The sequence below is a fragment of the Aptenodytes forsteri genome, unplaced genomic scaffold, assembly GCF_000699145.1.
Source record: "Aptenodytes forsteri isolate BGI_AS27 unplaced genomic scaffold, ASM69914v1 Scaffold41, whole genome shotgun sequence".
Classification (NCBI taxonomy): Eukaryota; Metazoa; Chordata; class Aves; order Sphenisciformes; family Spheniscidae; genus Aptenodytes; species Aptenodytes forsteri.
This window is the reverse complement of record NW_008796211.1, coordinates 3063617-3087415: the sequence shown is the minus strand read 5'-3', so window position 1 is coordinate 3087415 and position 23799 is coordinate 3063617. Positions and strand designations below refer to the sequence as shown.

Genomic DNA, 23799 nt, shown 5'->3' with positions numbered 1-23799 from the left:
TTTGCTCTTCCATGGACAAGTGAGAACATATTGATCATTTTATTCTATTTGCTATTTCTAAATTCAATATACCTCTGGAGTCGATAAGCGAGATCGAGAGCATATTCTTTTTTTGTGTGCCTGCTTGTAGCTTGTTCTCAAGATCCAAGATACATTTTTGATTAATCACGAATGCTCTGGGGTCACGGAGAGCAAATGTGTTTGTGGAGTGTCAGCTGATGCTGTCAGATAAATGTCTTAAGCTTAGCCAGGGTTCATGCCCCAGCTTTAGGCTGTGCCAAATGTCTCCCCTTGTTGAGGCAGATAACAGCTACACTGGAGGCGACTGAGCTGTTTGTTCACTGAAAGGGCTGACCTTGCCATATGGGGCTACAGTCAGGTGAAAAAAACACCGGCGATGTTTTAATTGAAACTTTAAAAATCTTAACTTTGTGCATTTTCCCTGCCTTCAATACAAATGTTTTTTGCATTCCCCTGCCGGCGCCAGCGTTTGTCCGCTCGGTTTCTCTGGTGGCTACCTGGCCACCGTGGTCTCCTCGGCGGGTCCCGCTGCCCGCGGCTGCGAGCTTCCTTTGATAACCTCCGAGTCTTCCGAGAAACTTCTGACAAGGTATTTTTACACGGGGCCCAAAGAGGGGAGAAGCCCTGCCAGCAAAAATAAACATTTTTAGGGACAGTTCACGCTTCAGTTCCCGGAGTCTTCCGTAATCTTGAGCTGGTGGCCTGGAGAGGGGGGGTGCGTGAGAGGGGTGTTCAGCGGTGCCTCCCCTCGTCCGTGGCAGGCTTTTAGCATCACCTTTAGCTCATCCGTAGCGGTTGGTCCTCCGTAACTAGTCGTCAGACACAGATAAGGAGCAGCGACACGATTGCTAAGCCAACGCCTGGAGAGCACGTTGCACCAAGGCTGGTTTGTAGCGCTGAAGGCAAAAAGATGGATCATATGGCGGTGCATAAATAAGTGAAAACTCCCAGGGCTACTTGTGGGCATTTGTTATAAACCACATCGAGTCGGTGCTTTAGCTCCCTCCCATCCCCAAAAACGTGTTTGTTCTTTGCTCCAAAGATTATGCTCCACTTTTTCTTTCCTCTCAAGAAGTTCATACTGTCATGGGTAAATCATCAGGGCTAATTAGACGCAATAATGCTGCAAAAAATTTCAAAAAAAAGATATAACACATCTGTCATGAACTCCCACCAGATCTCTTGGAAATGAGACATTTTTAATATTTTATGCTGAACACAAAATATCTTGAGGAAATGGTTTTATATTCTGTGTACCAAAACAAAACCTTCAGTGTCAAACAAGTAATACTGTCTAAGCAGTCCCTTAAATGCTGTTATTTCAACTCTCTCTGCTCCTAAAATATAAATTTTGTTTTCATAAAATGTACTCTGTATTAAAAAAAAGTTGCGGGGAACAGTGCAGAAAGTGCAATGTATGTCTGAAATTTTATTTGAAGCCTGGAGTGCACCCTGATACAGGAACAGACATTACCGTTTTTACAGTGAGTCGTGCAAACAGATTTTTTTTTTTTTTTAATGAGATGTTTTCAGCTAACATCTAAATCAAATTAAATGCAAATATTTTGCACTTTAAACTAAAATTAACTAAACCTCTAGCTGCTTTTGTCCTAAGAAAAACTTTGTCTTCCTTAAAACAATATTTAACATAGAGGTTTAAATCATGTTCTCCTACTGTATGTTATTAACAGTCAAATGTTTTTGTTTTGCATAATTTGTCTTCCGTGTGTACGGGGGGAGAGATAATGCATGTGAGGGAGACACATTTGAACAATTCTAATGGGTAAAAGTTGAGCAAATCGCTATTTCATGTTTATTCTTGGTGGCAGGTCACAGATTAATAAAAATACTTACCTGAGTGACAGGAAAATGCACTTAATCAAATTCCATGAATCCCAATAAAGTTCCAAATCATTCATTTAAATACCTAGCCTGTTCTTTAAATAGATCGGTAATCCTTATTAAAAAGAGAAACGTACCCAGCTTGGCACATCTGCAAGTATTTCTGCATGATGACCGTGTTATTCCTGACGTGCAAAAATACATCTCTTCTCCAACACAGTATTTGCATACACCATTTCTGCAGCTTTTTTTCCCGGGTCAGCCACCAGCTGTGGTTGGTCCCCTTGTATGTTTTCAGCTCCACTGTGTCTTGTAAATTGAAGAGGCATAGCCACGTAGGAGCCCCGTGTGAGGAAGGGGCTCAGGACCTTGGTTCAGCAGGTGGAGGGAGGGTCTGTGCATGCTGCAGAAGTGACCCTGAGCAGGTCGTGATAACTGCAGTGGTACGGGGGCACCTTACACCATCCAAATCATGGTGGTCCTTTGTGTCAGCTTGGGGGGGGAATCTATGACTGCCCTCAGGCTCGACTCAGCTGGAAAGGCAGGGTAGAAAAGGTGAATGAAGAAATAAAATTATCGATGGAATTAAATCAAAGAAACAACAGAAGTCTTTATCAGCAAATTTATCAGTACAGTTGTGCTAAAGGTCTCCTGCAAACAGTTTATTGACCCAGGTCCCGCCTCAAGTTATTCCTTCCAGAGGACGCAGCATTACTTGGGATATTAAATGTTCGGATTAGCCCACCCAAATTGTGAATTGCGTTCTACCTCATTGTTCCTTCCTGGTCCTGTCCTTTTTCCTTCTGGTTTGCAAATTGCCTAAATGAGCGTGAATTCCTTCAGCAGCTACTGAATCAGACCATAGCCAGCTAAGAGTAGGAAAGATGACGTTAAAATTTAAATGGTTTAGGCAGTCTTCTACCACAAGTGAATTTCTCACTGATATGAACAGGTTTATTCAGCCTCAGAAGGCAGCTCAGAATGACTTTTGTCCGTTTGTCTATTCAGGGTTCGTCTAACGAGCGGTTGCGTTAATGGGGTTGGTCCGTGAGTTGAGTTCTGCCTGCGGGATGTGCTGCACATCCCTGGCTTGGGAGCTTTGGGCAGGGTGGTGGCAAGGTCCTCTGGCTTTTCCCAGGCCTGTTCAGAAGTCAGGTTATGTGTATGTATGTTCTTATTTCTACATCTAATTGTCTTTTTATCTGGGGACTGTCTGACGAGAGAAGTTGCTGGGTTTCACAGGCAGAGTTCACCTGCCCTGTTTTCTAACGATGTTAATTCAGGTGCCATCTCATTGCCCTTGTGTCTTGAAGTTCATGGTCTGGCTCTCTTGCAAACAGAGTGAATTCAGTCCACTGCTAGCTTTTAATTAGACATAAAGAGAAGACTATGTTGCTTGTAGTCAGAATATGACTTTAGTGTATCCTACATGGGAATGAATATTTGTGTTTTAGCACCTCTACAGGGGCAAGAGATACCTGTTTTGCTACAGCTAGACTCCATGAGAAAGGTTGGCCATCTTCTAGCTACAAAAGAAACTTAATAAAGCTAAAGGAGGAACATGGAAAACGAGCTAAGACATTGCTGTGCTCCAAAGTCCCAGATAAGCATCGGTCGAATCAGGTTTGCAGAGGAGGTGTCTGATTTGTTCAGCAGAAATGTGAGGGACCTCTGTCTTCCCACTGAGGACCCAGGCTCTCTGAGGCAGACTCTGCTTTCCTGTGGAAAGAGAAAAGGCAAGGTACAAGCTTCCCTTCAACTAGTCAAGGCAACTGAAGGCAAAGCAAGAACATATGTTCAAAGGGTGGAAACATAAATCCATATGGATGTGTTCTGGGAGAGGGGCAACGGACACCTTACACTGGCTTTGACCCCTTGGACCTGCGTGCCGGGGGAAACAGTCAGGATTTAATCTTTCCTGGTTGTGAACACAAAATGTCAACCTCCTTTTTGTTTCTGTTGTCCATCTTTGCTGGGGACAAGTTCAGAGCTTCTGCAGGTGCCTGCAAAAGGGATTTCTTGACAGGACTGTCAAAGGGTGTAAGCCACCAAAACAGGTTTCCACCATCAACAGCAATGTGTTGACGGTGGAAACCTGGCGACTGTGTTTTTCCAGCAGTTTTCAACTGGCCCTGTTAAGGGAAGCCACTGGGTGTTAGGCAGAGCTTCATGACACCTCGTCCACCTTGGCAGTGGTACATGCGCGGGGTCTGCCCTACCCTTGGTGTGGTCCTCTGAACACGTTTGGCAGTAGAGATACTCCCCTGCAAACTGTTTCAGTGTGTGTCCTGTGAGTCTCCTTCTTCCAGCTTGAGACAGCTCACTGTGCTTAGATGTGACCTCACTTCGTCAGCTCCCTTCCACGCTAATTCTGCATGACGTGACAGCCAGCCCTGCTCTCACAGCCCAGGATCCGTTTCTCCATAGAGAGGTCTTTCTGGACATGTTAAAACCACACAGATGGCTCACCTGAACTATGGCAAGAGCAAAGCCAGGTGGATCCAAGTTCTGCTTCAAGAGAGCTTGGCAGTCAGAGTTACAGGCAGGTTGTGGTAGGCACTGTGCAAAGTCCCGCCACATTTTGAAATCTAATACATAAAAAAGAAGTAATGGGCAGATATAGTCAAAACCCTGTAGTGTGGTGTGATAGCGGCTGTCAAAAGGACCAGCAGCCTGATTACTCTGATTCTTTGCAGGCATTTCAGCGAAGGAGAGCTTTATTGAAGAACTTGAAGGAAGCTAATCAAGTAGGTCTGCAGAAGTTTATGAAAAAGATTGCATGAGTCATTGGAGGAGTGTGTAATGAGCTGACCGGAGGCAGGAGTGCGTTTGAAACGAGATGGGTCAGTTAGGCAGCAGGCAGGATGGTCACATATGTCTGTGATAGCAAATTAAAGTGCCTGAGAATGGTCCTGAGTGTTGGGATGCAGCTGCCTGTGCTTTCGTGCTCCTCACGCAGTTGCTGGTGCACCTTTGCCCATGCCAAGGGATGCTCTCCAGGCACGGTTCTGGAGCGAGGATTTCCCTGGGGCTGTTCCCCAGAGGCAGCTGGATGCCATCACCCTGTTTTGGGGTTGGGCAGGGTTTAGTTTAGGGGGGACAGACACGGGCCATTCGGTGCCAGCTGGATGCAGTGCCCAACAATGTTCCTGGTTATGTTTAATTCATCAGCATGGACGAAGCCCCTGGGCTCTGAAAGTGAAAACAACTTCCTTACGTTAGACATGATCAAGAAAGCAGAGCCGGCAAAGGATGCAAAGAGAAGAGTGCATGGTCAAAGCTGTAAAATATGAAAAAAGGTCTTTACAGTAACGTTCAGGAGGAGTATCTGCAGGGCAGGGGTTGATTGGCAGGACCAGAGGAAAAGGCAATATAGTGACCATGGTCAAGTCGGTGAGCCTGAGCAGCAGCGCGGGCTTTAACGAATCGGGTGAGAATGGTTTTAGGGATGTTACACAGGATTTACACAACAGCGGCAGCCAACGTGAGCCAAGTGTCAGTCTCGGAAAATAGAGAGAGAGCATGAGACTTCATGTCAATGAAAAAAAACCTGTGTTTTATATTGGATTTTTACCTTTGTTTTCAATGTCCGCTGAAGACATACATTTAGCAACATAAACGCAACTCTTTCAAAGCTGAATTTCTTATTATGATTATGTAAATGTTGCAAGTTGATTAAGTCTTTGTAGTCATGTTTTGGCTCATAGCAACATCTTTATCAGCAGCATAATTCATACTGTAGCAGTTAGTATGACACTAGAGAGAAGTATCAGTTTATTTCTTAGAGCTAATTGGCTTCACTACATAGTTCAAGACTCATTGGCATCTAGTCAAACCCTACTCACAGAAAATGCACCACACTAATAAACTCAGATCTGATATTAGCTATATTGCTATTAAATTTACATGAATGCATACCCTATATCATTATTTTAAAGCTGTGTATCACAATGTAAATACTAAAACAGTCGGATTCAGTAGGTCTGTTTTGTCCATCAGGTACATGGCTGTCGCTCTCATAGAATTCTTTCGGAAATGCAAAATCAGTTCCTTTAACCATATCTTTATTCTCATGTATTTTAGGAAGGAAGGATGTGTAGTGTAAGCACTTTCACTAATGAATATGGTTTTGGGGAGGTTAAACAAAAGATAGGCTGGGTATAACCCCAATAAAAAGGTGCAGTTGTAAAGAGCAGGAAATTTACCTGGGGTATAAAGAAGGAAAACATCAGGTTTTATTTTACATTTCAGTTTCAGGTTTAGAGAAGGCAAAGACATGGCATCAGTCACGCTAGACTTGTTTCTTTTTCTTTTTCTTTTTTTTAGTTTTAAATAGTTGTGCTTTATTATGTGTTTGTTTAGTGCCTACAGTTATTAAGAGCTGCCTGGAGGATGGACAGTGATGGCAGTTTCACCCCCACCTTTCTAATCTGTCCTGGCCCTTCTGAGCAAATGTTAGCACAAGTGGCAGAAGTGGGGACAAGAGAGTGATGGATGGGGCTTAGGGAAGCAGGATCAGCGGTGGGGTGGAAGAAGACCCAGGAAAGGAAAATATGTCTCTCTGAAATACTTCATCAGCTCCAAGCAAGAGCCACTGCCTCCAAAAAGCCTTGTTCAGGCTTCCTCAAGGAGGGTACCACTGAAGGGGCCTTGTCTGCTGATGCTGAGAAAGAAGCATGTGCAGTGCTGGGTGACCTGGCTTCTGAATTTTAATTCAGGTTTTTCACTGATGCCAGTCTGCTGCATCCTCCCGATTTTAAGACTGCAGAGAAAACTCGCAGCAGCAGCAGAGTGGATGTTGTAATGAATGAAAACTTAGTTTTCAGAAATAGACATTTAAAAAATGCTAAATCTAGCAATAAAACTATCTGCCTTTGTTTTATAGCTGTATGATGCTTGCAATGGCTTAAACTACAGAAATGCTTCCGACACCTTGGCTGTTCAACAGAGCAGTGCTGTACCCTACTTCACCTCTCTTAACCATGGGTAAGAGAGTATGAATGGTGCCTGTGGACCGATAAAAGTTTCTCTTCATAATGAGACATGGGCTGGAAGTAACCACTGCATTATCTTTACAGCTGACTTTCACGTTGTAACATTTTAGGCTAATTTTCATCACGAATAAAGTTCATGGATTATTTTATCAGTGCTGGCTAATGCACGCCCGTGTCCGGCCTCTCGTAAGCCCAAGACGATCCGCGTACCTTTTCAAAAGGCAGCTGCAGGCGAGTGGAAATGAGACCTGAGGCACTGCGAAATTCACACCTTATTAAAATGTAGGCTGAATTCCTTACAGATATCCGCTCAGGTATCTTGTATAATCTTCTATCAGGATTGTATCTCCGCTTCGGTTTGTATGACATTACCTGTTTTGAATAGGACAAAGGCTCGCTGCTGCTGTCAGTCCTGTTTCAAGCTCAATATTCATCTGCTCCTTTGTGGATGCCATTTTTTATCGGGTGTCCAGAAGAGCATCCCTCTGCCGACCCGCCGTTTCCCGACGCATCGCTCTGGCTCACGCGATTTCTGGGGAGACAAGCTCAGACCTGGATGCTTTTCCTCTCCACGGCAGAGAAAAGGGACGTCTCTGGTGCCTGCTCTGCCGAGAAAGCTGATTCATGTGTAAATTACCAGTTGCCCTTTATTTGCTCGTCTGTGGAGAGTACACACGCAGATAAAAGGCTCGGTGGGTCAGGGCTGAGTATGTGCCGGTTTCTCCCGTGGCCGTGATGACAGGGTTAGGGTTGTTGTCAAAGATTATCAGACAGGCTTTGATGTCTTATCGTTATTTACTCGCGGTGTAGCACATAAAAATAAAATTCAGCACATGGGAGGCTTTTGCAGTGTTTCAGCTGAGCGCGCATCGCAGCTGCATGGTGTCGTTACCATCACCCTTCAGTATTGGGAGTTTTGCACATCTGTCTTTACACTGAAATCCTTTGCTTTAAATACCTGTTACACCTAGAGTGAGAGCATGGTCCGGGCTTCTCCAGCCCTCTGCAGAAAAAAACCCACAGGTATTATCTGAGGAAAATCACTTCTGAAATCTTATATAAAAAAGTGGCAGAGGGAGGGCTGCACTAGTTTTGCACTCAAACCCCTTTAGAGCTTGATTTCACGTGCTTGTAATTCCCAGTCACGGCATTGAACAGCTCTCAAATTCTTCCAACACCCCGTGTTGTGTCTCATTTAATAACATAGTTATAATATATTTGTCTACTTTACAACTGTATTTGTATTGGCATATAAAGTGTGCAGCAGCTGGGAGCTGTGTGGGGGTGGCAGAAAGTTATTTGATCTACAAAATCAGTTACCTGTCACTCAGTTGCCTTTCACTGAAACATAATAAAGAATCATTATGGGCCTATTAGCAGTGCTGATGTAAATGCATTTTATGTGCCATTTTCAGATCAACAGTTACCCACACAAAAGTAAAGTTGTTAAGTACAATCTTCTTTGTTTAAGAAGGCAAATCATAAATCAGGCAGGATATTAAGCTTATGAAATGTGAATTCAAGACCCCGAGGGTTTGATCTATCGGGTCAGCTTCAGCCTGGGCATCGGGGGCTATCCTTCCTTTCAATAACCAGTAGACAAAGTCATCTGTGCTAAAATACTGCTTTCTACTTCTGTAACAGTGTTATGAATGCTTCTTAAAAGGTGCTTTTTTTTGGGGGGGGGGAGGGAAGCAAGCCTTTTAATATATTTAAAAAACATGAAAATAAATGGCTCAGACTGGATTAGGAGAGTGAGGGTATAACTTGTTGCACACGGGTTTTATATCTCCCATGAGAATTCTTTTCTTTTTCATTGTTATTAATGATAGCACATTTTTGTGTATAATATTGATGCTATTGAAATCACTTAACGGCTTTATTTGCCAGAGAGAACCTGTCTAAAAAAAGAACGTTGTTAACGCTAATATTTTGAAATTCACCTCACATCCCCTGTTACTCTTTTAGTTATTTAAATTCCATTTTGAAAATTCCCACAGTTTCAGAATCTAAGCTTCCTCTTGATCTTATTGATGCAGTTTGAAGCAAGTGTCTTCAAAGCCACCAGTAAGTGCACTTTTTGTCTCTTTTTATGGATTAGCAAGGCCCACACTGGGGATAAGAAGAAAATTTGGAATATGGTAAAAAGCCAGTTCTTCACGGTTTCATTTTACCTTCTCCTGCATACTTCTCCAGTTTATTTTATTGGTCTATCCCGGCACCTCTGGTCCCTGCTGCAGGGTTTGGTGATGAAACACGAGAAGGAACACCATGCATCCTAGCTTGCGTTTGGCATCTGGGAAAGGAAAGGTTTGGTAACTTGGTCCAAAAATTTAGCTGGTAATACCCAAAATGAGCCGCCATGGGGAAATGGCAGGTTACGTCCAGGTAGGAATTCTGGTGGAGGGTTTGACACCGTGAGATAGCAGGTAATGTCAGCAGTGACGGCTGCAGCTTGAATAAGTCTTGATTTAATTGGATTGATAAAAACTATGTTCTTAGCTGCAAACCTACCTAGCTGTATAGTATCCTTAGTTCTAGTGTGATGTAGCCTTATCAGTACAAAAACACATTTTCTGAAAGGTATGTTGGTAACGCAGTCTCAAAAACACTCAGGAAAGTTAGTAGAGGGACGGGGTTTTTTCAGTAATATCAACCTGTTTGTATAGTAACAGAAGTGAAATATTTGGCAGTTCTATATGTATACAAATATGCTTCGTGCATGTAAGTATGGAGCACAGTACACAAATATACCATTTACTTAATATAAGCAACAACATTCTGTGGCAATTTTCCTAAGAATATATTTTATACATCTGTGAGGATATATATGAGATATAATTATATGACAAATAAAAATATTTGAAGGTAGTGAACAGATTTGTTTATACGCATAGTCATTTACTTACCAGGATAGCTGATCTCAAATGCAGAATTCTTATTTACATTGTGCCATAAACATGCATTCATATACGTACAGAACTATACATTACAACAAGGAGCAAATATCAGTGCTAAAAATAAATCTTTACTTCAGAGAACTTAGTCTATGGTGTATGTGAATGCTGCGTGTTAAATTGCGGTACAGATTGAATGAATATTGCAGTCCAGTTAACTAGGTGCGTGACTTTTTTGAATGGGATCCTACATTGTCTTTATCTTAAAGACAAAGCCGAGTCATGTGTCTGATGTAAAGTTAAAAGCAGGCAGATTTTCGGAAGGGCTTAATGTACATTTGTGCATGAGAAATGTATACACAGCTGCACGCCTGGTTTGCGTTCGCAGGCGTCGTGATTTATGAGCACAAATAAGTAAATATGCTACAAATTATGTATGCACTTAAACTGCATGACATTTAAAAATTTGCATGCTATTTGCATGACATTTAAAATCTGATCCCACTGGAACAGGCCCCGCTACCCAGTGGGGAGAAACAAGCAAGGGAGGTCATAGAGCTGAAATGACTTTTGGCGACTTTCCGCACTAAGTATGGGACCGTTGCAGAGAGGAAAAATGGCTGCACGCGGTTTTGTGCTTTCCGCCTCGTATCATTAACTAACAGCAAACAACTCTTGTGCAGCTTTAGATCTGAGCTATTACTTCTAAGCAGCCACATTTCACATTCATGCACCTTAATGGCGCAAAGAAAGTTTTGTTGTTTATTATTATTTCGTGAAGGCACAAAAGCAACAACAAAACTAATGTAATGTCACAAAGTCCGTGTAACAGTAATTCTTACAGCTGTGCATCTCACTGTTTTCTGGATTACTTTGCAAATAATAAATCAAATTCCTCCTCAAGGTGACATGTCAGTAATTTCAAATTTGATTAGCTTTATATGAAGGATGTTGATACATTTCTACATGAACTAATCTTTGATAGCTCAGCAGACTGACAACCTTAACACTTATAATGCCCCTTTGTGACGGTGTGGCACACTGAAATAATGTTAAGCTACTTAAATCTATAAAACCGTGGGGATTCTGGTTGGGGCATGGCTGAGCAAGCTTGACTTTGGCCTGTTCCTCCTAAGAGGATCTGGGACATGGAATAACTGTTCAAGAATTTTGCTGGTTTTATTTTTAATGTCATAAATGAAAACAGATAGAACTGAAGGGGAATATCTGCATCATCCAGTACCATGCCCCATAATTTCAAGCTTCCAGGTTAAGGAGATAAATCCCAAGGGGTCCATAGGACATTTGATCCTCATGACTGCAGAGTCGTGAACCATGCCACAGGTAAAGGAAGGCAAAAAGCAGTGGTTTTAAGCACTGCTACCTGATGTGGAGTATTTCTCTGTTGCTGGAGCTTTGTGAAAGTGCCAGCTTTTCATCATGTCATAGTTAAAACTTGTTACAAATTCACGGCTCAAACAATCTTCTTAGCAAAAGTGCCAGAGAAGAACAGATTTATGTTGCCACTTGTGTAATAATTTAGCCGTATTTTCTTTGAAGAGGCTACGGGGGGGGGGCTATATGGTTTGCATTTTTGTGGGGGGGGGGGGCTATATGGTTTGCAAAGTTTGCAATTTTATTAAATGAAACAATTTTCCAGTATTTATTTTTAAAGAGTGAAAAGCCAAATTCTTGTTTTCATTCTGGCTTCAGATTTTTCACACTGTTATTCACACACTTTATCCACATTAAGTAAAAATCAGTCTTATATCAGCATATGTATCACGAGCCCTTTAAAGAAAACTCACCATTACCTGCCTATTAACCTGAGAAGCCTGCCGAGTAGTCTGCTGTGCTTAATGACATTACTTCAAATTTGGGGGAAGATATTTTGAAGGGGAAGAACATGCAAAACCAAAAATCATCAGTAAAGCCCAGTGACTGTTACTCAACAATCTAATTTATGTCTTGTGCACATTTGGCTTTCTATAATGGGTTAGCTGCTTGGTTTCTAGCTTCAGAGGGTTAAATATGTGGGATATAGCTATTTAAGAGAGAAAGGTTTGTGCTAGTGCCCAGTTTGTATTCAAGACAAAGGGAATAGAAGAGTTCTTTTCCTGAAAATCTGACTAGTAATTGGAGAGTTTTTACCAAATACTTGAGAGGCTGATGCACACCAGGGCACTGTCTGTTAGGTTGTATGCATATATGCCCATGGTCGGAGAGAGAGCGTTTTCCTTCCCTAGTGTCTCATGAAATTAAAAGGGTACAGATAGATGTACGGGTTAAGAATCTCAGCTGGAATAAATCAAGGTGCTACAACGTGACACTAGTTCAGAGCCACTAAGAACTGGGGTTTCGGCGTTAGCAGTTTTTGTACTGCACAGAGCAAAGGTACGGCATCCTGCGGTGGTGAGCAAAAAATACTCCTGCTGAGTACGTACGGCAACGTCCGTCGTTGCCAAGTCCGGAGGTATGTTGTGAAATGGCACTAGTCAGCAGAGCAACAAACAGTAGCTGGTAATATTTAAAAGATATTGGCCATAAAACACGGATAAGAGTGTGCAACGTGTGTTGTGTTATCTGAACGGTAACATGATGCATGAGCAGTGTAATTGTCGTAAATATGCTACCGAACGTGAATGTTTGTACAGGTGATTGCCTCTTTGGGCAGATTAATGCTTTTGTAATTTGCCTGGCTTGTTACATATTTTGTGTGAGTGTTAGGTACCCGCTTTTGAAACTGAGCCTTTTATGACTTGACTGGACTCAGCAGATTTTCTGTATCTCAAATTGATTAATTAAATTGTTGTTTGGGGGTAATTGATTCTGTTTGCTGCAGAGTGGCCTGTGGCTATGTCGCCCTTCCTTTTTATCTCACTCAAAGAATACTATCGTGTTAGCACAGAAATGTATGTGCTAACAGCTGAAGCAAGGAAAAGAAACAGTGCATGGTTGTTGTTCCAAAATAAGTAACTCATTATACGTCATGGCATCATACATCATACAAAGTAAAAATTTAGATGCAGTGTTCTTTCCTATAGGATTACCATTAAAACTGCCATTGCTATGTTTATGATGTCTTGTATGATTCTACACGCTGTTTTTTGCATGTGTTCATTTTCTTTTTTCACTGTTCTGTTAACCAAACCTCGAAAAATAAGTAACTGTTGACTAAAGCCATGGCAGCAAACGTCAGGGACGAGTCTACAGATGCATGTGATGTGATTACAGAATAATACTGCTTTTAGTGACCAGCCATTCTTAGCTCCAACAATGTATGAAGTGTTCAAAGTTTTAATTGGTTGGCGTTACCCACTACTCTGCACAGTGACAGACCAGTTGAAGCTTGTGCTAGAGCAAACAATGACAAAGGACAAACATTTTGTATTTTATACTTCTGTGCTTCTACGTATGTTGTGTCCTTCAAGGGCAATTTGTCCCCTGCAGCGAGCGCAGCCCTGCAGCTCCTTTCTTGCGCCACTAGATATGCAGAACCGTGGCTTGTGCCTCTCCAGACTGAGCCAACCTGTGGTGTCCGTCGGGACGGGCGTGTTCAGCCCATCACATATGTTACTCAGCTCCTCTACTAGGTTAGACGCTAATGCTTCAGGAAATTTTGGTGCACCTCCTTAGGAAAAAGTTGCAGGAAACCAATTGTTTTGGCTTGACATGAGGTTTATTTTGAACAGGTAGGAGACTAGAATAACAGACTTACTGTGAAACAAAGGTCACCTCACTTCAGTGTCTACAGGGGGGATCCCGTTGGTGCACACGATCTAATTAAGGGATTCATGATCTCTTCAAATTACTGCCAGTCATCATCTCATGAAGGAATGAAATAATAGAAACACAAAGCTTTCAGTTGCCTTCTTGTGCACCTCATTCATCTATTTTTCCATAACAAATTATTATTTCTGTATTATCTCTCATTCTTTACGGTGATCACAAGAGCATAACGCAACTACTCTCTCAGGCTGAAATAACAGTTACCATCAGGTAGGTGAAGATAAAAATATGACTCGTAGGTTAGTAAATACAACTGGCCATTAGAGGTAGCTTTGCTCTTCTTCAGCTACTGGGAAGTTAGGTGACCTGGAAACTTTGGATGTAAGAAACCACACGAGCGGTGCCTTTCCACTGGCAAAGACGAGAGAGCCAGCTCAACTGCGAGTGATTCAGTGGTGAGACTGAATCAACTGCAGGCTTGTGGTGAGACTCCTGCCTGCAGATGCTCCAAAAAACCCTCCTTGGAGCTTGGGAACTCCATAAAGGATTTTTCCCTTAATGAGATTAATTCCCTAATGAGGTTCTTTAAAATAGCCATTAGTTTTTGCTTTAAATACCTGGGGGTTTTTTATCCCAACACTTAATTTCATTGACTACCTATGTAATGGCCAATATATTGCACAGCATTTTACTACATGAGTTTCCATATCCAAGCTGTATTAAATTCTCCTTCATTTACTCATTGTACTGCATTATAAATGAAATTATTTCATGTTCTGCTGCAAACACCCGGTCTCTTTGGACCAGCTCTCTCTACTCCCATCTAATAGCTGTGGATCAACAGAGGAGCCTGGTGGTGCCCTGAAGGGCAGCACAAAACTCTACACAATATAGACAAAGGCTGTACCAGAGCAATACCAATAAGCACCGTCCCCCCTAGTTTTGTCCCTGAGCCATTCTGGCATTTACTAAACTGAGTGTCCTTAACTTGTCCCTTCAGCGTGTGTGCTTCAAATATTCTCTTAATGTAGTTTTCTGTGTGTAATTTGTTTTCTTTAACCACGGTAAGACGAAGAAGGGAAATTTTATCATGTGATGCTCTATTGCTGCAGGTCAGTTGCAGAGGTGGAAATTTCAGATCCAGAGTTTGAGCTCAGACACGTGGGCTGGTGGAGTGAGGTAAAAGAGCTGAGAGTATGAGAGTAGCAGATTGTCACCTTCTCAATGAACCGCAGCCAAGGGAGAATGAAGCACTGACCCAGTCAGTCAGTTTTGTCTTTGTTCGGAGCGGGTGAGTCTTCCAGAAGGCTGCTCTCGGCTAGTTTGGAAAGTCACGTCCCCCTGTGGTCCCCAAGCTTTCTGCCTCTCCTCCCCTCCATGTCTGCCCTCCTGTCCCTGCTGTGTCCAGACTGTCTGCTGTCCCTCATCTTTGCATCCAGACCTCTCTTTGCAGCCAGTTTCCCGCTTTTCTAGGTCTTTCCTTCACCCACAAACCCACCTCCTTGGTGTTTTCGCGCATCTTCGCTGTGATCTTTTTGCACAGTCAATCTCCTCTCTTGGTCCACTCTTCCCTCTGCCCCCCAGGACTGGTCCTCCTCTCTGTTTCCACTAGGCTGCTTTTTTTCCCTTCTTCCCTTGTTTTGCCTGCATTTGGAGCCAAGGACAGAGTGCTGCCTGCGCTTAGTTCCTGTGCCTGATGCCACAATCGCCTGCAGCATCTGGGAGCAGCAGTTGCAAAAAAAAAAGTCTGGCTCAGCCCCATTAGCCCTGGGCTGGAGCTTGCCCATTGCAAATAGCATCTTCAGAGGAGTCTTTGGCCAGTTCCGCTGCCAAATTCTGGGGACTCTGTGCTGAGCATATGCAAATGAGACTTTTCAAAGGCTTGTGACTAGGCAAAAAGCTGGGTGGTTTTTCATGGGAACTGCAAAAGGACAACAGGGACCCTACTTTCCAAATTTCAAACTATTGCTGTGAAGAATAGACACAGGAGCTGCTCAGCAAAATTCCTGTAAGGCTTTCTTTTCTTTTCTTTTCTTTTCTTTTCTTTTCTTTTCTTTTCTTTTCTTTTCTTTTTTCTTTTTTCTTTTCTATTCTCTTCTTTTTTTCTTTTCTATTCTCTTCTTTTCTTTTCTTTTCTTGTTTTTTTTTTTCCCCAACAGGGGCAAAACATGTTTTTCCTCAATCTTATTTCCTGAAGTGACTAAATCCTTTTTGTTGAAACATAAAAAAATAATAATAATCAGCCTGAGGCAGAGACAGAGCATGGGAATTTTCATCGCAAATACTTAGCTTGGCAAAATTTATAAGCAACTCAAAACAAGCCCTTATAAAGGGAACTATTAAGATCCCCAACTACAGAGGACCTACTTGCATTATAGACAAAAGTCAGATAAGAATAGCTCCATGACCCATTTGGGATACTAAACCCAATTAAAACGTATCTGCTTTTCATATTTCAGAAATCCACATTAAGTAATGGGTGTCCTAAGGAAGCATTTGGTTTTAGCACTTCTCAGGCCATACCAAAGCTGTTGCATCTAGTTGATTTGCGAAGCATGCGTGTCACAGATTTATTTTATTAGTTTTGTTGGATTTTTTTTTTTTTACTGAACCTCCTTTGTTGTGAAACTTAATTTAAATACTTGCACGCACATTAGAAGTCCAGCCCAGTCAGCACTCTGCAAGTTCAGTGGCACGATGCCTTCGGGGTGCATCCTTAGTATCTCCTGGGCAGAAAATATGAAAATAATCACAGGTGAGGTGGTTCTTCATTCAGACCAGTGGCAAAAACATGTCCCACCAGGACCCCTCCGCTTACGCTTATGGGACAAATCCTGATGCTTCCACCCATTGCCTAATCATGGTAGTGGATGGGATGCACTTCCACCACGGGGGCTGTGGATTTGCGTTCCCCACTTCTCTTCTTGCAAAAGAGCAGGAGCATCTGCTCCGTGTGCGGCGTGGGGCAGGGCATCCTCCATGCGAGGGCTCCGTGCCAGTTTCTGCCGCTGCAGAAGACACGACCTTGGTGAGCAGGTTTCACCGCTCCTCTCCCAGCTGCAGCTGCTGTCATGGTCCTGCTTTGCTGAAGGCTTTTTGGCACGGAAGCAAGTCCCATGGTATGTGATACAGCTGTATTTTTGCCTTGGTGTGTGAGCTCTCTGTGGGGAGAAGAGACAAATCTCCTCTCCCGGACCCGTTCCTCCCAGATCTTTCCTCCCCATCCTCCCGTTGCAGACGCCCAGATGCACAGTCCTCAACATGGGGCAAAGCTCCCTGAGCTGCCTGGCTGCTGGTTACCCCAACTTCACGGAGGAGAGAGCCGCACGGGAGCAAACCCTGTATTTACAGTGTCCTGTCCCCTTGGTTCGCACTCCTTCCTTGCTCGGAGGCAGTCCCGTAGGCTTTTGGTGCATCTGAATGCAGACCTGGAAAAGCAGTGCTGAAACATTTGAAACACATGAAAATTTGGAATATTTGCGCTGTAAAACTCCGTGGGGTTCCTGCGGAAAGTAACAATCGCGGCTACAGAGATACCAATGCAAAGCGTTCATGTCATTCCGGTGCTGGAGCTGAAAAACATGTCAAAACAGATGGGGATGTTGTTGACTGCAAGTTCTTTGCTTTTTAGTCAGTCATAGATTTTTCTCTTTTCACAACAGACGGGAAAAAAAATGTTTTCTTAATTTAATATGGCAATATATTGTGGTTATAACATTTCATTTATCCCCAGACTAACGGGGAATGTGCTATATGTGTTCCAGCCACAGTGCAATGTTTCCTCAAGTGCTTATATATGAGCTCCCCTCTAACTTTCCTCTACAGGAGACTGAGTTTTCATATTAACTCGTTGCAGGATCTTTTATGAGCAGTCACTGTCAAACTGTGCTTGTCTGTGCATTTCTGCATGCTGATATTGCTCTCATTTAGAATATCTTCAGCTCCCACCTCAATCTTGGTTTTCCCCGTGCAGCTTTTTCCCCTAATATATCAACAGTTCGTTTTAAACTTGTTTTGAAAAAACAACCTACGGTGGTTTAGACAAACCAAGCCAAATTGGAGTAATAAGTATTAAAAGATATGCACGGGGCACAAACAAAAGAATTCCCCAAATGTATTTAAGTGATTTTCTTCCTGCCTTTTTAATATAATATTTGTGGGCCAACTGTGGCAATAACTGATAATTTTAATGCAAGATGACATAATTCCAGCTCAGTGATTCTTCGGAGAGAAATTACCCCGACAACTTCTTTTCATTTTGTTCTAATTTTCTGAAAAAAAAAAATTGAGATTCTCTATGTAAGGAAAAGAAAATAATTTGAATCACCAAGTTTTGAAACTCATTTAAATATTTCATCTCTCTTCCGCTTCCTGCTTTCTATACTTTCCTGGCGGGTTCTTGCGTGGCCATCTCCAGCTCCCAAGGTTTACCATCTTTCTAGCTGGGAGAGACTAAACTAAAGTTTTCTTCAGAACCCACTAAACGCTTGGCAAAAGATCTCTACCATGACACGAGGGATCTTGCTTGCTTTTTCTGGGAGCTCCACAGTCTGACTTAGCAGCACTGGTTCTGCTCGAAGACTCCACGTGGAAAGATCAGTTGCTAGATCAGGACTGTATTTTGAAATGAAAATTGCCTTTGGAAATGCACCAAGGTCATTAAGCTTCATTGTTTTCTGTCTTTGGGTGTTTGGGTTTTTTTTTCTCTCTGGCTGGTAAGGGAAATCATAACTTGTTTCTTTAACATTGAGATGACTGTGTCAGCTTGAAGATACAGATTTGGAGCTTGATTTTTTGGGGGGTTTTTTAAAGGGTAATAGTGAATCAGTCCCTATTTTGGAATAAATATGGTCCCCCAAATGGAGTTTATTTAATTATTGCAATGGTTAAATGAAATGGTTAAAAACTTTACCACTCTGCAATTGGATGATTACAACTGGATTAGCAGAAAGACCCTGATTTTGGGGCTGCTTTCTGTCCGGTTGTGCTTTTCCTGTGCATGCAAGCCAGGACATGGTCTGCAGTTCCTCCAGGAGAAACCCCTGTCTGTCCCTCACCCCTTTGGTTCCTGTGTCCTGCTGAGCTGTCTCCAGCCGCAGCTCAGCAATGGGGCCCCACCGGTCACACGTGCAAACCCACAGTGAGCATCCCCCGCTCTTAAGGGTTTGTTTGGTTGGGGTGGGTTTTTTCCTTATAGTGAACTTAATATTTCCCTTCACGTTCATCCCAGACTTTTGAGTTCTCCCTCCTGCTGGTGGCAGACCCACCTCCCACGCTCAACGCTCGTGCGTCTGACTCCCGTAGACAGGGATGTCAGGCGGGGCGTTGGCGGAGGTCAACGCATCCCAACGCACAACGTGTCTTCTCGTCTTGTCTGCGCTACGGCTGCCTTCGCTCTGCCTGCGCCTCACTTCGCTGCTGCGATGCCAGTCTTCACCGCCTCCCGCACCTGACGCCTGTCTCGAACTCATCGCCGCGTGGCTGGCTTGCCGCCCTTGCATCCCAAACGTCACCCATGGCTGATTTTTGGTGGTGGTGTTCGGAAGAAGTAGGAAGCAAGGTGCATGCACAAGGGAAACACGCTGAGCACTTCCAGACAAAGCTGCCGTTTGCTGCAGCAAAGGTGGAGGAGGGTTAAGCGGGGAGTGAAATGCAGCTTTATGGTCATTAATCTCAAACTCTGCCTCTAATGACATCTCTGAGGTTAAGTCACAGGAAGTGTGATATTATTCAGCTTACTTAAATTTAGCGTAATTCACATCTGCAAAGCCCTGGCGAATTAGTGTTTAGTCTTAAATTGCCAGTTTCCATGATATGGGAGCTTCAGAGTATCCTGCATTAGGTCTTGATGTGTTATGAATTAGGGTGCAGAAGCCTGAAATCCACGCAACGCACCAAAAAAACTCAAGCTTCTGAGTAGTTCCGAGGCAAATATGCAATTAATTTAGTTTGTGACACTAAGCAGCTGGGATGGCACTGTTACAAAGAATTATTTCCCCCTTTATTTGTTCTCCCAGCATAGATGCTGGGAACGGCCGCTGGAGACAGGGTCTTTTGCAAAGCCATGTTTATGAGCCACGGCATTTGCCCGGCGCAGCTGATCCTTGCCACGCACTTCACCTCATTGGGCTGTAATAGGTGCAGACCTGTATTGATTACCGTGACTTGCAGGAGAGAAAAATCTTTGCGCTTCAGATTGGGTATAAATTATAAATAGCATCTCCAAAGGCTGTGAGTTACAGAAATGGCATTCTTCTGAGACAGCCGCATCTAAAGCTGTTGTTGTAGAGGTTATTAACTTTATGATTGCAGCACAGGTGTACTTGACCCACAACAATGATCATTGTCCATAAAACCCCGCAGTCAGGGGTTCAATCACATGCCTTCTTCAAGAATGTTCATTAGCAACGACCAGCAAAGGTCACGCTAATAAAAGGAGGTTAACGCTCACTATATCGGTGTAAATTCACTGGTGAAACAGCACTGTATTCTTGCCATCTTGCTCACTAATACAGCTATGCAGACTCCTGTAAGTGGGTCATACAGGTCTTAGGTGTACAGGGTGTATATGTGTGTGTAAATATGTATTTGTGTACGTACATACACAGCAGCTGATGAAACGCAAATGAGAAAAATGTATCTGGTATGGGTTAGCCATAATTGACATATTGCAAGTGCACAAGGGTTATTCACACCTCAAAGTCGCAAATTTTTTTGCGTTTTTTTCCAGCAAATTTTTTATAGTTACTTGACAGAATTAAAATTTTATCAAAATGAACAAAGTCTGTCAGTGACTCCCAAAACCTGAATTTTTAACTCCATTTGTTACTTGGTGCTTGTATTCTGGTGGCTCAGCTCCATCTTCCGTGGCATTTTACAAACTCAGACATGTTTCCTTTCCATTAAGTCACTAAAAAATGTACTGAATCTCCCATTAAACCATCATTCTCACCTAGAGGATCAACTCTTCATTCCTCTTATCATTCAGGGTAGGGTTGCTGCATTTTAACGGATGTGTCCTCTTTTTCTGCCCTCACCACCACACCTGGGTGGTAGGTGCAGCCTGAGTCCAGCTTTTTTTAAATACCTGCCAAAGCCACATCTGGGACTTTCTTTTCCTGTTAAGAAAGAATAAAATGTGAAGAGGGAAGATGTGTTTGACCCAGCAACTGGAAGACGAAGGTGTTGATGAGGAGAGACTGGATGGACGCAGTGGCAGTGAGGTGGAGGAGGTCTTGGTGAAACGGTTGAAGAAAAGTCAGGAAAAGTCAGAAATTGGTGGGCCATGAGGACAGAAGAGCTGGGGTTGGTGGGAGGATGAGATGCAACAGGATCAGGGCCAGGTGGTGGGCAAGAGTTCAAGAAGAGCTGCAAGGTGGGCAAGATGGGGGGGGAGGAATGCAAAAGTGGATGTCCTGGAGAAGTAGGTGTCCTGGAGAAGTAGATGTCCCAGATGGAAGAAAAACAGGCAAGGAGTGGGAAGAGATTTGGGGTAAATGAAGCCTCAGGAAGGAATGAGGAGGGCATTCCTCCCCCTGAGGCTTGCGCACCTACTCAGCGTTATGGGGTGGGGAGGCCTCTCTATCTGCCTGAGACCCGTGAAAGTATTTGCCCTGTCAAGCCCGAGGTGTTTCTGAGCATGTACAGAAGCAATGCTGTAATACGGCGTAAGCTTTAAGGTCAGGAGCTGAGGTGTCTGTGGAGCTTAGACACCTCCTGGGGTGGTGAGCAGCTGAATCGGGATTTTCAGCATCACTTGGGTTTAGGCTGTTAAGTTTCACCTCTCTTGATGTAAGGGGGTGAGTCCTTTTTGGCAGCTGGTGGCACCTGGAGCAGGTGTCCAGTGGGAGCAGGAAAGCGGGTGGGCGGCCCCATCCCAGCCCTCCCTTTGCTCGCCCCGTTTACACCGTGCTGCAGCAGCAGCCGTCAGGAGGGGAGGACCAGTTGCGGGTGAGTTTTGCTCAGGTTTCCCCCAGGAGCAAAGCCGGTATTGCAGAGGCAGCGCCTGGCTTCTTGCGTTTTTTTCCTCTTACCCATCACAAAATCAGCCTCTGAAGGAAAATCAGGGGGAACCGCCCTTCCTGGGATGGTGTGCACCAGAGGACCTGGCAGAAGAAGAATGGTGGCAATGGCATGTTGGAGGGGTTGGGTTGGGCTGGGTTGAGTTAGGTTAGGTTGGGACCAGCCGATGGCGATAGTCGTAAAATGAAACAGACAGGTTAGTGAATACTATTCCTGTACTTTCCCAGAAAATACTCTGGGCTCCTGTTGACTGTGATCCTTTGCCTACACAGATACAACAGGACACTATAATCCAAGCAGAAATTTCAGGAAAAAAAAAAAAATCCCTTTGAAATGTTCCTTACGCAGAAGATTATAAACATTTTCCACTGGGGGGGAGCTAAATTATTCACTAAAGACTTACAATGTATGAATTCAAATTGTTGCTGAATCGTAACAACACTGGGCGTTTGCTGCGATGCTTCACACCTCACGAGCGTTCCGATTGCAGTTTGTTCCTTAGACACGGGCTCGTTCCTGTCCCTGGAAAGACCTTCTTTACTTCCATGACTGCCTGCATCGGCATCCACGCCGGTCTCCAAGCTCTGCTCCTGGTGTGAAAGGGGAGGAAATTATATTCAGCTGCTTTACTTTAAAATTGCTTTATTGCAATTGCAAATCTGTGCTTATCCTGCTAGTGATTAGGGGCCTTTTTCCATCTTCATTAGGTGGGGTGTCTCTACCGTCACGTAACACGGGATTTTAAAGCGTTGATGCCCTTCCAGCTGCTCTGGGTGCAGGCGCTGCCATTTCCATGGCGTTGCCTTGGCTGCTGTGCTTTTGGGAAGCGCCAAAGCCGGATCGGTTCGTGCTTACGCTGCCGGTACAGCTGTTCCTCGGGTGATTTACATAATTTCATTTGCTTGGTGGGTTTTACAAATCTGTGATATTCTCCACTGAAGTAAGCTGACATCAGCGTTTTCTGAATTATTTCCAATAATTAATTCTCCATCCGGATGTTTGATGGCACAATTACTAATTAGGAACAAATAATCATAAAACACCATTGCGGAGAGTAGCTATTTTCTAAGCGCCCGGTCCTTTCACGCGTCCAGTCCTGCCGTCATCAGTGAAACTACTTGCCTAAGCAGCGCTCTCCCAGGTTAGCAGAGCTTGCCAGTGAGGGCTACACTTCAGGTCTCTGCCCTATAAACACTGAAAAGCTGCGGGATTTTGGAATAAACTCAGATTTAAAAATCCACCCTCCAGCATTTCAAATTAAATTGACTCACAGGTATTGCTGCGGTACGTTTTAGATGTGTTTAAATACATTTTTTAAACGCTGCGTGCTTGTTAGCATCAGCAGCGTTGCTCAGTGAGCAGAGCTCCAGCCAGAGCTCGGGTCCGTTCCTGGTGCTGCCACCGGTCTCGGCTGAGCCTCCCGGTCTGCAAAAGCACGGTAATGATGACTTCTCCCTTAGAAAACTCTGCTAGACTTGCAAAGCAGTGGGGAGAAAGAGATGTAACTGACTGCTTGTATGATGCTGTAGTGTGTTAAGATCTGTCATGTAAATTAGTATTTTTCAGGTTTATCACCTGTGGAAGCTTTAAAGCTTAAATACTTGTTTTTCAGCGGTCTCGCCCAGGAAGCCATGTGGATGTGTGTTCTCTCGGGAAGTGTTGGGTTTTGAGCAGGTCAAAACTTCCTTTATTTAAAAGATAATTTTCCTTTCTCCTGGTTGAGAAAATGATGGTTTTCAAATGCTAAATACTTTATTTGTGCTCTTGGGTGCAATTTTATAAAAATTTTTTTTCTAATTCATGATAGGAAAAAATGCATCTACATTTAAAAAATCTAGTTAGCTCACTAATGTATGTTATTCAAATGCTTCAGAGCTACTGAGATGTACCCTGCGAATACAATCAACTTTACATGTTGCCCAAATAAAGCCAATAAAGTCACAGACTATTAAAAGACAGGGCTGGGTAGAAAGAAACTCAAGGAGTTATCTAATTTGTCCACATTCCCAAGGGCGAGGTCAGCTATACCCGTAATATTCCCAAGAGGTGGTTGTCTAATCTATTCTTAACTTCCCGTGGTGAGATCCTGCACCTTCCATAGGTAGGTTCTTACCCCAAAAACATCTTCGTAAGATGTAACCTGAATATCCCATCTCGCATTTGACAGGTAAAGAATTTTCATATTTGTCTTTAAATACAGGTAAAGGTGTAGTTATAGATATGGATGGATGGATGGATGGATGGATGGATGGATAGATGGATGGATGGATGGATGGATGGATGGATGGATGGAT

The 23799-nt window shown here is 43.4% G+C and overlaps 1 protein-coding gene across 1 annotated transcript in view; it reads left to right on the top strand.

Moving 5' to 3' along the window:
• FAM172A (family with sequence similarity 172 member A) overlaps nucleotides 1–23799 on the top strand; it is a 257761-nt gene that overhangs the window by 223760 nt on the left and 10202 nt on the right. The window lies entirely within an intron of this gene.